Here is a 9945-nt window from a genome sequence, read left to right as displayed (position 1 = left end):
GATCTGATAATAAAAAGTAAAAGTCAATCGCGTTATTATGGGGCGCCTTTTCCAAAATTTACACTGCAAAAATGGGTAGAACTTAATCGTGAATACCTCTTGTTGTATTCAACGCAGCAACATAATTTTTTGCCATCTCGTCGACAATATGGTCAGCAATTTCTCAAAAAATTTCAGAAGTATGAAATAACCACAAATAACTCGAAATTGAAGTTTTCTAAAATGTTTGGTATGATCTAGCATTAAGGTATAATTTAGAGCCAAAAAAAAAGGCGTGAAACCGCATGAACTGAACGAATAATCGCACAAAATCGATACATATAAATACGGAATATTTTCAGTGATTTAATGCAGTAGGTTTACATTTTTCGTCGCTCGTAAAACAGACACTGACTATATATGGTTATCCAAGTAACCACGACGCATTATAACTTTACATTATATCAGCTTTAAAAATTCGCTTAAAGAAATTGAATAAATGCAGCGGAGTTACACATGTTTCTACAATGCTATTATAAAGCTGAAAAGAGCGATTATTGGCCTCTTCTAGAATCTGACAGGTGAAGCAGGAACTGCACATTGTTAAAGTAGCTATAATGCAAATATCTACCTCATCGATGGTACTTCAACTGAAGATTATGAATGTCACAAAGCAATAAGAGTGCGAATGAAATTCAAACATTGAAAAAGATATTTAATATTCAACATAAATAAATGAAGATCGCTAATAATGTTGTTTATGGTGTATTATTTTTATATTTATTTGGATTTGAACCCATAAACCGTGGCTCTCTGGTTTCGTAGTTAGCACCTTTCACCTGGAACCTTGACATGTTTTACTCGCAGATAAGAATCTTAATTTATCACTAATAGCATTATAGTCTTTTCACAATTTTACATAACATTTATATATTTTATCAATGCATAACGCTGCACAATGTTAACAGTGTTGTTTTTGAATGTTTCGATATAAGTAAAGGTGAATAAAGACAGGCCCGTACCCAGCATTTCATTTCGGGAGGGGCCCAAAGATTAAAAAATAATGTTACTGAAAATTGCTTATGTACCTAATAAACTTTTCCACTGGAACTGATACTGTATTACATTTCATTGCGTTTACTGTCTTGTTATTTCTGTAACACATGTCTGAGACATTCTAAATAATTATATGTTTTTGATTTCGGGAGGGGCCAGGGCCCCTCGGGTCCCCCTCTAGGTACGTGACTGAATAAAGGTAAACTTAGTGTAGCTTCACTACTCCACTTTTTATCAATATCATGACATTGATTTAATGCAGCTATTCAATTTCCTTGCACTATTATTTATTAAAATTTCGTTCCTTTAAAATATTGCATTGAATGTCGATATATAGCACGGCGGAAGGTTGTTGTGTTCATTCTTTGTAACAGATCAAAATCTTTGGCATGCTGACAACACCTTACTTAACTGATTCCAACTATGCATAATTTTATATAAGAACTGAATAATATTCAAACAAGATCTTTTTTATATCGAATTACAACTGGCTTGTAAGATGTCCACCAAAAATGTCTAGTTTGTGAAGTGCATGTCATACCAATATATAAGTGGCTTAATATGTTATCATTTCTTTTGAATTTTTCAAGGATTATAGATACCACGCTTGGCGTGTAAATATCAATAATTCATAGTTGTGGAATTCGTGAAATCGAAGATGACGGCTCTCGGTTTGTGGATATTGTTTCAAAATGCTATACAGTTTGTTTTTTCGAGACGGGGTTGACAAATAAGTTATTGAAATTAATATCATATTAATTCCTAACTTAAACCGACTAGCAAAAATTGGTGTCATATACAATTCGACTCAGTTCATCGAACTGAGCAATGTGTGTGTGTGTGTGTGTGTGTGTGTGTGTGTGTGTGTGTGTGTGTGTGTGTGTGTGTGTGTGTGTGTGTGTGTGTGTGTGTGTGTGTGTGTGTGTGTGTGTGTGTGTGTGTGTGTGTGTGTGTGTGTGTGTGTGTGTGTGTGTGTGTGTGTGTGTGTGTGTGTGTGTGTGTGTGTGTCAAATAATCTCACTAGACTAATATCACTCACATCCGGTTCCGAAATTTTAGGGTAAAGTGTGTTAAATACACCGTCACTTAAACCGGCGAAACAAAACACGTAAAAAAATTTCTAAACTAGTCTCAACATTACACAAATCGAAAGCCATTATCAGTACGCAATTAAACAAACCGATTCCGGCTCTCCTGGTTCCCGGTCTCCGGTTCCGGAAGCACCGGAAATAGTGGTCATATATTCATAAATAGATCTCACTCATTTTTCTCTGCGATGGTTTGACCGATTCCCACAAACTTAAATTCAAATGAAAGGCATCACGGTCCCATACGGAACTCTTGAATTTTATCCGGATCCGACTTCCGGTTCCGGAGTTATAGGGTAAAGTGTGTTTAATATCGTACACCGTAACTTGAACCGACGAAACAAAAACCGTAAAAAATTGTCTAAACTGGTCTCAAAACTACACAAATCGATAGCTATTATCAGTAGGCAACTAAACAAACCGATTCCGACTATCCTGCTTCCCGGTCTCCGGTTCCGGAAACACCGGAAATAGTGGTCACATATTCATAAATGGATCTCACTCACTTTTCTCAGCGATGGTTTGGCCGATTTCCACAAACTTAGATTCAAATGAAAGGTCTCACGATCCCATACGGGTAAAGTGTATAATAAAGTATTTTTATTTCACATGTATTGTATTCGATACAATTATTACACTTATTTGAAAATTTGTTGGTAAGTTGTACAATTGTTCTAGTTACTTCCCTTAAACATGTTGATATGAAATTGTTTCCAAAACTTACACAACTGTTAGTACAACATAGACATGTTTGATATGTTTACGTTTCGTCTTTGACTCATCAGTGCATAGCAGTTCAAATTTAACTGCTTTATGCAAAACTCGGCAGTTCAATTTGAATCGCTAAGCAGACGTAAAGTTTCTGCTATTTACAGAACACTAGACATGTTTGTGAATTGCTGTAAAATGGAAGGATTCATAGTGTTAGTAGGATCGTAGCACTAATTATCCAATGACTCTGTGTAGGCTATGAATCGGCTGGGAATTCTGTTGAGACAGAAGGTCAAATTTCACAAAGGAAATTTATTACCAAGGCTTTGGCTTTTTTGCATCTTTGTTAATTTTTACAGTTTTTACGTTTGGCAATATTTTTTTCCATAAATACGTTTATTTCTCAAGGCAATTTACATAAGTTTTCCTTCGCCGTAGCATCACTTTTACATCGAATTCTTATCCTAATGTTCTTATCTTAAATTCTTATCCGCTCCCGACACGTTCTTTTACTCAGAGCAGCATCACCGTAAGTTTCTGAGAGCATTCGATACGCTTCAGCTGCATTTTTTTCGAATTGTAACAGAAAAGTAAAACTTCCCGCAAATAACGAGAACTGGGAACATAAACAGACATTTTCGAGCATGAATTATACGAAAACAAGAACAACTGTCACTGAAACGGCGATGACAATTCGTTAGGCACTGTACACACTCACTTTAAAGGCATTATCATCTATGTATTTTGACCAGCCTCATCCGGTACAGCCACTTATCGGAAAACGGCGGAAGCAAAGTTGTACACCTGATAGTCACAACTATTTTGGGTAGTCTACCTTGGGTACACAAAGAATTTATTAGTTGAGACCTGATATCACGATGCTCCGCGCATGTCTAAGCGACATGATCAATATCGCGATAGCCTTCACCACAAGCACAATGATTAGTCTCAGAAAGTCCAATTCGAAGGAGATGTGCATCAAACGTGAAGTGTTTGGACGTGAGTCCGGACATCACACTCACATCCAGCCCCCTGATCTATGCCTTTGTCAATATTTTAGGAATAATTAAGTGCATCCACCGGCCCAGATCATCCTTATCTCAAGAAGCAAGTATTTTTTAGCGAGACGCGCTATAGAATCGGTTGAAAGCAATTGGTTGCTCATAAATTTCACCTTCAATAGCACCACGTTTGGCTAAAATATCGGCTCTTTCATTGCCTGGAGTGTTTCTTAATATATATTTTCTAATTTTACAAGCATTTGCCGATTCGAACAAACTTGTATTCGAATCAGCTATCTGTTCTACGATACATGACTATTTAAATGCAAAAAAGGTAAAATTAACAATAAGCAACTCGGTGGTTCCATAGTTGCTATTAAACTATTAGTAGTTTCTACTTGATCTTATTCTAATCGATATATTTAAAAATGAAATTGATGCATTACGTAGGCTGCTACTAATATTTCGGGAACTGGCCACACTAATGTCAAAAGCTTGAATTTGGCAACACCAAAATATTGTTTGATATTTTTACATAAACGTACTCAGAACGTTCGACGTGGATTATACCAACAAGAGTGTGTCGATGAACCTAGTTTTTGTATGGCGATGAAGCACCGTTAAAAATCACGGTATATCGTTGGTATAGTGAATTAAGGAGCAAGACTCTTTGCAAGTGGATAGGTGAAGTAAAAAGTGTGTGCGTAAATACAAGTTTTGGTACATTTTTATTAGTTTTATTCGATAAAACTATCACAGAACGAGATAAGCAGCAAATCAGTTGTTTCTGTTTTAATTTGTGATTTGAAAAAAAAAACAAAGAGGCAGGTTCTACATCTTATAGTTTTTATGAAAACTGCAGTCGAAAACTAAAATTTCTTCTTCTTCACACTAAGACACTTGATTAGCTACCAACACATTTCCGTGTGCATTTTCACTCACTGATTTTGTAGAAAGATAAAGTTTCTCTTACCTTTTCGTAGCTCTCCAACAAAATAAGGAGTGTATCGAAAATAAGCTATCCACAAAATTTTCTTTCAAATCATGATAAAAAACGTGATTAATCCACCTAGCAGTGAGATGATACCTTTTTTATCAATACGCATGTGTTTTTGCATGGATATTCTTAGGTGTTTTAGTTCTCATGACATTGTTTTAATTATCGTCGTTTAAAACGGCAAATTGAGATTTTAATCACTCATTACCCTGTAATGCCGAAACTGCAAAACATATCGAATTTCAATCTTAGCGTGTGACAATCGATTGAACATTCCATGAGATGTCGAAGTAAGTTCCACTTTAGAGTTTTTCGTCATTATTTATGGTACTTCCAGAGCCGGTATTCAGGAATTAGCATAGCCCAAAATGATTCGAATGGCCATAAATTATTACGCCAAACAATTTACATGAAATTTATAAACTCATCATCTGTAATTCCAGAATCGTTAAAATTCACCAATTTTGTATGGGACCTTAAGTCCTGTAATATTTGTTTTTGAAGTTCGATTTGGTCTTTTTGAGAAAATGATTGAGCTTTGAGAATCGATTCGATACTGGAACCGGAATTCTAAAATCGGTGTAGCCGAAATCAGTTAAATTCACCTGAGGAGTCTGTAGACATCTTTGAGAAATTGTAGTGCGAATTAAAATTTGGGGGTACATTCCGAATCCAAAAACGAATACCGCTCAAACTGAAATAAATTTATTTGGTAATCGACTATCCAAATCTGCAAACCCGATAAACCTGATTAATTTATGTGAAATGAACATTTTTATACTAATCACCCTGCATTTTCTAAACCAGAAGTCGGATCTGACTAAAAAGTAAGAGGTTTTATAGGATTTTAAGACCTCTCATTTGAATCATAGATGATTCTTAGATTTCATTTGAATCTTAGATCGGTTCAGCCATCTACGAGAAAAATCAATTGCATTATTTTAATTTCGTTTCACATATCATCCTGTGGTTCCGCAATCAGAAGTCGGATCCAAACGTAATTCAGGAACCTTGTTTGGGAGTATACGACTTTTCATATGAATCTGAGTTTGTAGAAAACGGTTTAACCGACGACACGACCAGGCACTTCGAAGAAAAATCGCAATGAAAAGTGTTCGTGAGCGATTTACCGCCAGTTACCAACAATATAGCGACCCCTTGATGACGATCAAAATATTCTTCTTGAGCAACACTGTTTAAGTTGCTACGAACTAGTTACCAAGGAGCCCCATAATAAATAAACAAACCAGTCGAGAATGTTTTGAAATAGTTTTTTAATTTAATTTTTGTGCCATCAGCGTAAAATTAAAAGAACTCAGAAACTAAGATTGTGAAAGTTGCACGAGACACCGCGAGCTATCGGCCGGGGACTGGTACCCCTGAAAAATTTAATTATTAAATACGACAAAGTTAGACGACGGTACGAGGAATGAATTAATAATAATTAAAAATAATTAATATATAATTTATCATGAATTAGAGAATTATCCTGCACCAGAGCCCACGTTCAATAGTTGATCATGAACGAATTTTAATATTAAAAGATACATTCATCTATCAAGTGAAGGTTACAACGTTCTTTTTGTATTCGCGCCGACCGGAACAATATCCAAATCTGACACTAAATGTAGTGCTACGATAGACAGGCTTCATTCTATATAATCATCAAGTTACGGCCTATATTCTGCTTGAGAACCAATTATAAAATTATTTAAAGTAAATTAAACATGAATTCTATTTATAAGTGTATTCGCATCTGCATATGAAGTGCAATTGCATCTCGTAGAATAGTACAGATATACCGGATTGACTCAGCTTTGTCATTCATATTTCGGTACTAAATCATCAGATTGATAATAAGATTTATTATGACGGATTCAATGACTCTTGCAGTTTGCTAACATTTTAAAACTCATTTATTTAGATTGCTAACATTTCAAAACTCACGTCACAGATCTGATCTGAAGACTGATTACTTTGAATTATTTAACAAGTATCAACGGATATTGAAATGTTATGTGAAACCGACAACTTTGCCGCGAAATAAAGATCTTCCACCTGTGGCAGCTTATTTTGTTTACATTCCTCAAGTCTTCAATATGCAGTAACCATGGTTTTGGTAACTGTTATTCAAAATCAACAATTCATCAACTTGTGTTGCCAGTTTGAATAGTTTTTCAGGAGATTTCATTTTGACATTACCAGTTACTGAGGGGTAGTTCAATTTGTGATACAGTTTTGATAACCGAGTGGCAGGTCGTGTCGTCGGTTTAACCATCTCCGAGAAAATTGAGTGAAATTATTTGTCACACACGCATTTGCTGATCTCGACGAACTGAGTCGTATGGTATATGGAAGTCATGTTCTTTCAGCATTTATTGCTGTAAATAGTTTAAATCAATATAATTATGGAATTACTTCCAACTCGATAATGCTGGTATCATCTGGTTTACATATGCCATATTCGAAAGATTATGTTGCCAAAAATGAACCGTGCTAAAATTGGTCCGAGGCAAATTGTCATGAAAAAGGATGCTGTACACAGTCTTTTTGGTACTTAGAAACAATTATATGTAACAGTATAAAAATCGTGTTTCATGTTGCTCCCAAGCATTGCTTTTTCATACAGCGCTCAAAATTCCTTCTACTGGAATAAGGCTTACACAAAAATATCGATATCTCCGTTAAAAATGGACGGATTTTAACAATCTATGGCTTGTTGGATAGGTATTACCGAGCGAAATCTAAGTCTGGAAACATATTCTGTTTTCAAGGTCAAATATGACAGATACTGTCAAAAAACTGAAAATTTTGACATAAAACTTCGTATAACTCAAAAAGTAAACATCCGATCTCAAAACCATTCAATAGCGTTCTGGGTGACGGGGAGACCTTTCATTTGCGACTAGTTTGATCAAAATCGGTCCAGCCATCTCTGAGATAGGTCGAGATCTCAGAGATTGAGATTAGTTGACAACACACATACAGACACACATACATACACACACACAGACATTTGCTCAGTTCGTCGAGCTGAATCGATTGGTATATGACATTCGGCATTCGAAAATTTGAGCGAATTCTATACCTATTTTTTATATATATAAAAAAAGGTAAAACGATGTTTTATTCAAACTAAAAATTTATCCTTTATTGTTCGAGGTTAAACTTGACCATAATGAAAACAGGATGAAACTTAAGTTATTCCTACACGAATTTTCGAACTTTTGATCGAACGCTCTGCAACAAGTTCCGGACAAGTGTTGCATCGCATTTTTTGGACGCTTGAGCCCAAATTTTTGTGAACTCTTGCATGTTCCCAGCTGCCTTATTAGTCTTCTTGAAGACCCTCTTCACGATTGTCCAGTAACGTTCGATGGGTCGAAGCTGAGGGCAATTTGGTGAATTTATACCCTTTTCCTCAAGTCAACTTAGAGTGGTATTGGCATAGTGAGCCGACGCTAAATCCGGCCAGAACAGTGGAGGTGTGCTATGCTTCTTATATATAGGCAGCAATCTCTTCTGGAGACACTCAGATCGATAGATTTTTGCATTTATAGTTCCGGTAGTGTAAAAAATGTTTGACTTCAAATTACAGGAACATATTGCTTGCCATACCAGTACCTTTCGACCGAATTTCTCCACTTGAATCGACCTGTCCGCATCGCTCACATCTTCCCCAACGACGACAGTAAAGTATGGTGGACCTGGAAGGGTTTTTGAGTCCTCCTTTACATAAGTCTCATCGTCCATCAAAACGCATGCATCCGGGCACTGCAAAAGACGCGAATACAATTTCCGGGACCTCGCTTCTTCAATTCTACGCTTTTCTTCGAGATTTTTTTTTTCAATTATAGAGGCTTTAACATCTTAGGTCATTCGCCTCTTCGGACCAGAAAATCTTTCTGACCCTATGTGCGGGGTTGGGAATCGAACCCAGGCGGGTTGCGTGAAAGGCATCGACTATCCCATCACGCTATACCCGTCCCCTTTTTTCGAGATGTTCTGCTTCTTGTAGATCTTCCGGTGATTTCGCCTCTTGATACGCTGGATCATTCCGACACTCGTTCCTGCTTTTTTGGCCAAATCGATTATTAACATTGATTTGTTCTTCATGATTAGAGATACCACTTTCTGGTCCAGTTTCGGGTTGGATGAACCGGGTTTTCTGTCTCTTCCAGGTAACTCATCCAAAGAATAGTGTTTTTTTTAATGACTATTTATTGCAATATGAGGTAAAATTAAATTATTTAGATTTTAATTGGGTGTTCAGCCACAAGTGGTGACTTTTCAGACCAATTATATACACGATTTGGTTATTACCATGAAGACATTATTTTCTTCCGCAATTCTGTGATTTCTGTGTAGGGAATATTGTAAACCTACTTGTATTGTGTAATGGGGAAAAGGAACTTATATACTAACTTAATAACTAATACAGAGAGCGAATCGATTCAATTGAAGATTTCATCGATTTTTGTCGGAATTTGCTTATAATATTATGTGACATTACATCTATATTTGTGAGTCTGTGTAACTCATTTGTACTAAACCAGAGAGGACGCTTCAAAATCATTTTCAGAATTTTATTCTGAATCCTTTGAAGGGTTTTCTTCCTGGTGGAACAACAACTTGATCAAATTGGTACTGCATAAAGCATGGCTGGTCTGAAAATTTGTTTATAAATTAATTATTTGTTTATTAGACAGAGCTTAGAATTTCTGTTTATAAGAGAATATAAACATTCAATATATTTATTACACTTTGCCTGGATTCCTTCAATGTGAGCCTTGAAAGTGAGTTTTTTGTCATACGTTAAACCTAAGTATTTAGCTTGATCAGACCATGTCAATTCCAAGCCATTCAATTTGAGAATGGGATTATTGTTTGGCTTATGAGGAACAGGCTAACAGACTTGTCTCGTCACAGAATAGCGATTTCTGACAACCAACGGGTAGCTTTGGAAGATCAGAAATACAAGCCTTTGTGCCAAACACTGTCGAATGCTTTTTCTATGTCTAGAAGAGCAACTCCAGTGGATAACCCAGAAGATTTGTTTTGCTTTTATCATGTTCGTTACTCTGACAAGTTGATGAGTAGTTGAATGTTCATG

The sequence above is a fragment of the Malaya genurostris genome, chromosome 3 (assembly GCF_030247185.1).
Source record: "Malaya genurostris strain Urasoe2022 chromosome 3, Malgen_1.1, whole genome shotgun sequence".
In the NCBI taxonomy this organism is placed as follows: Eukaryota; Metazoa; Arthropoda; class Insecta; order Diptera; family Culicidae; genus Malaya; species Malaya genurostris.
This window is presented reverse-complemented; position numbering follows the sequence as displayed.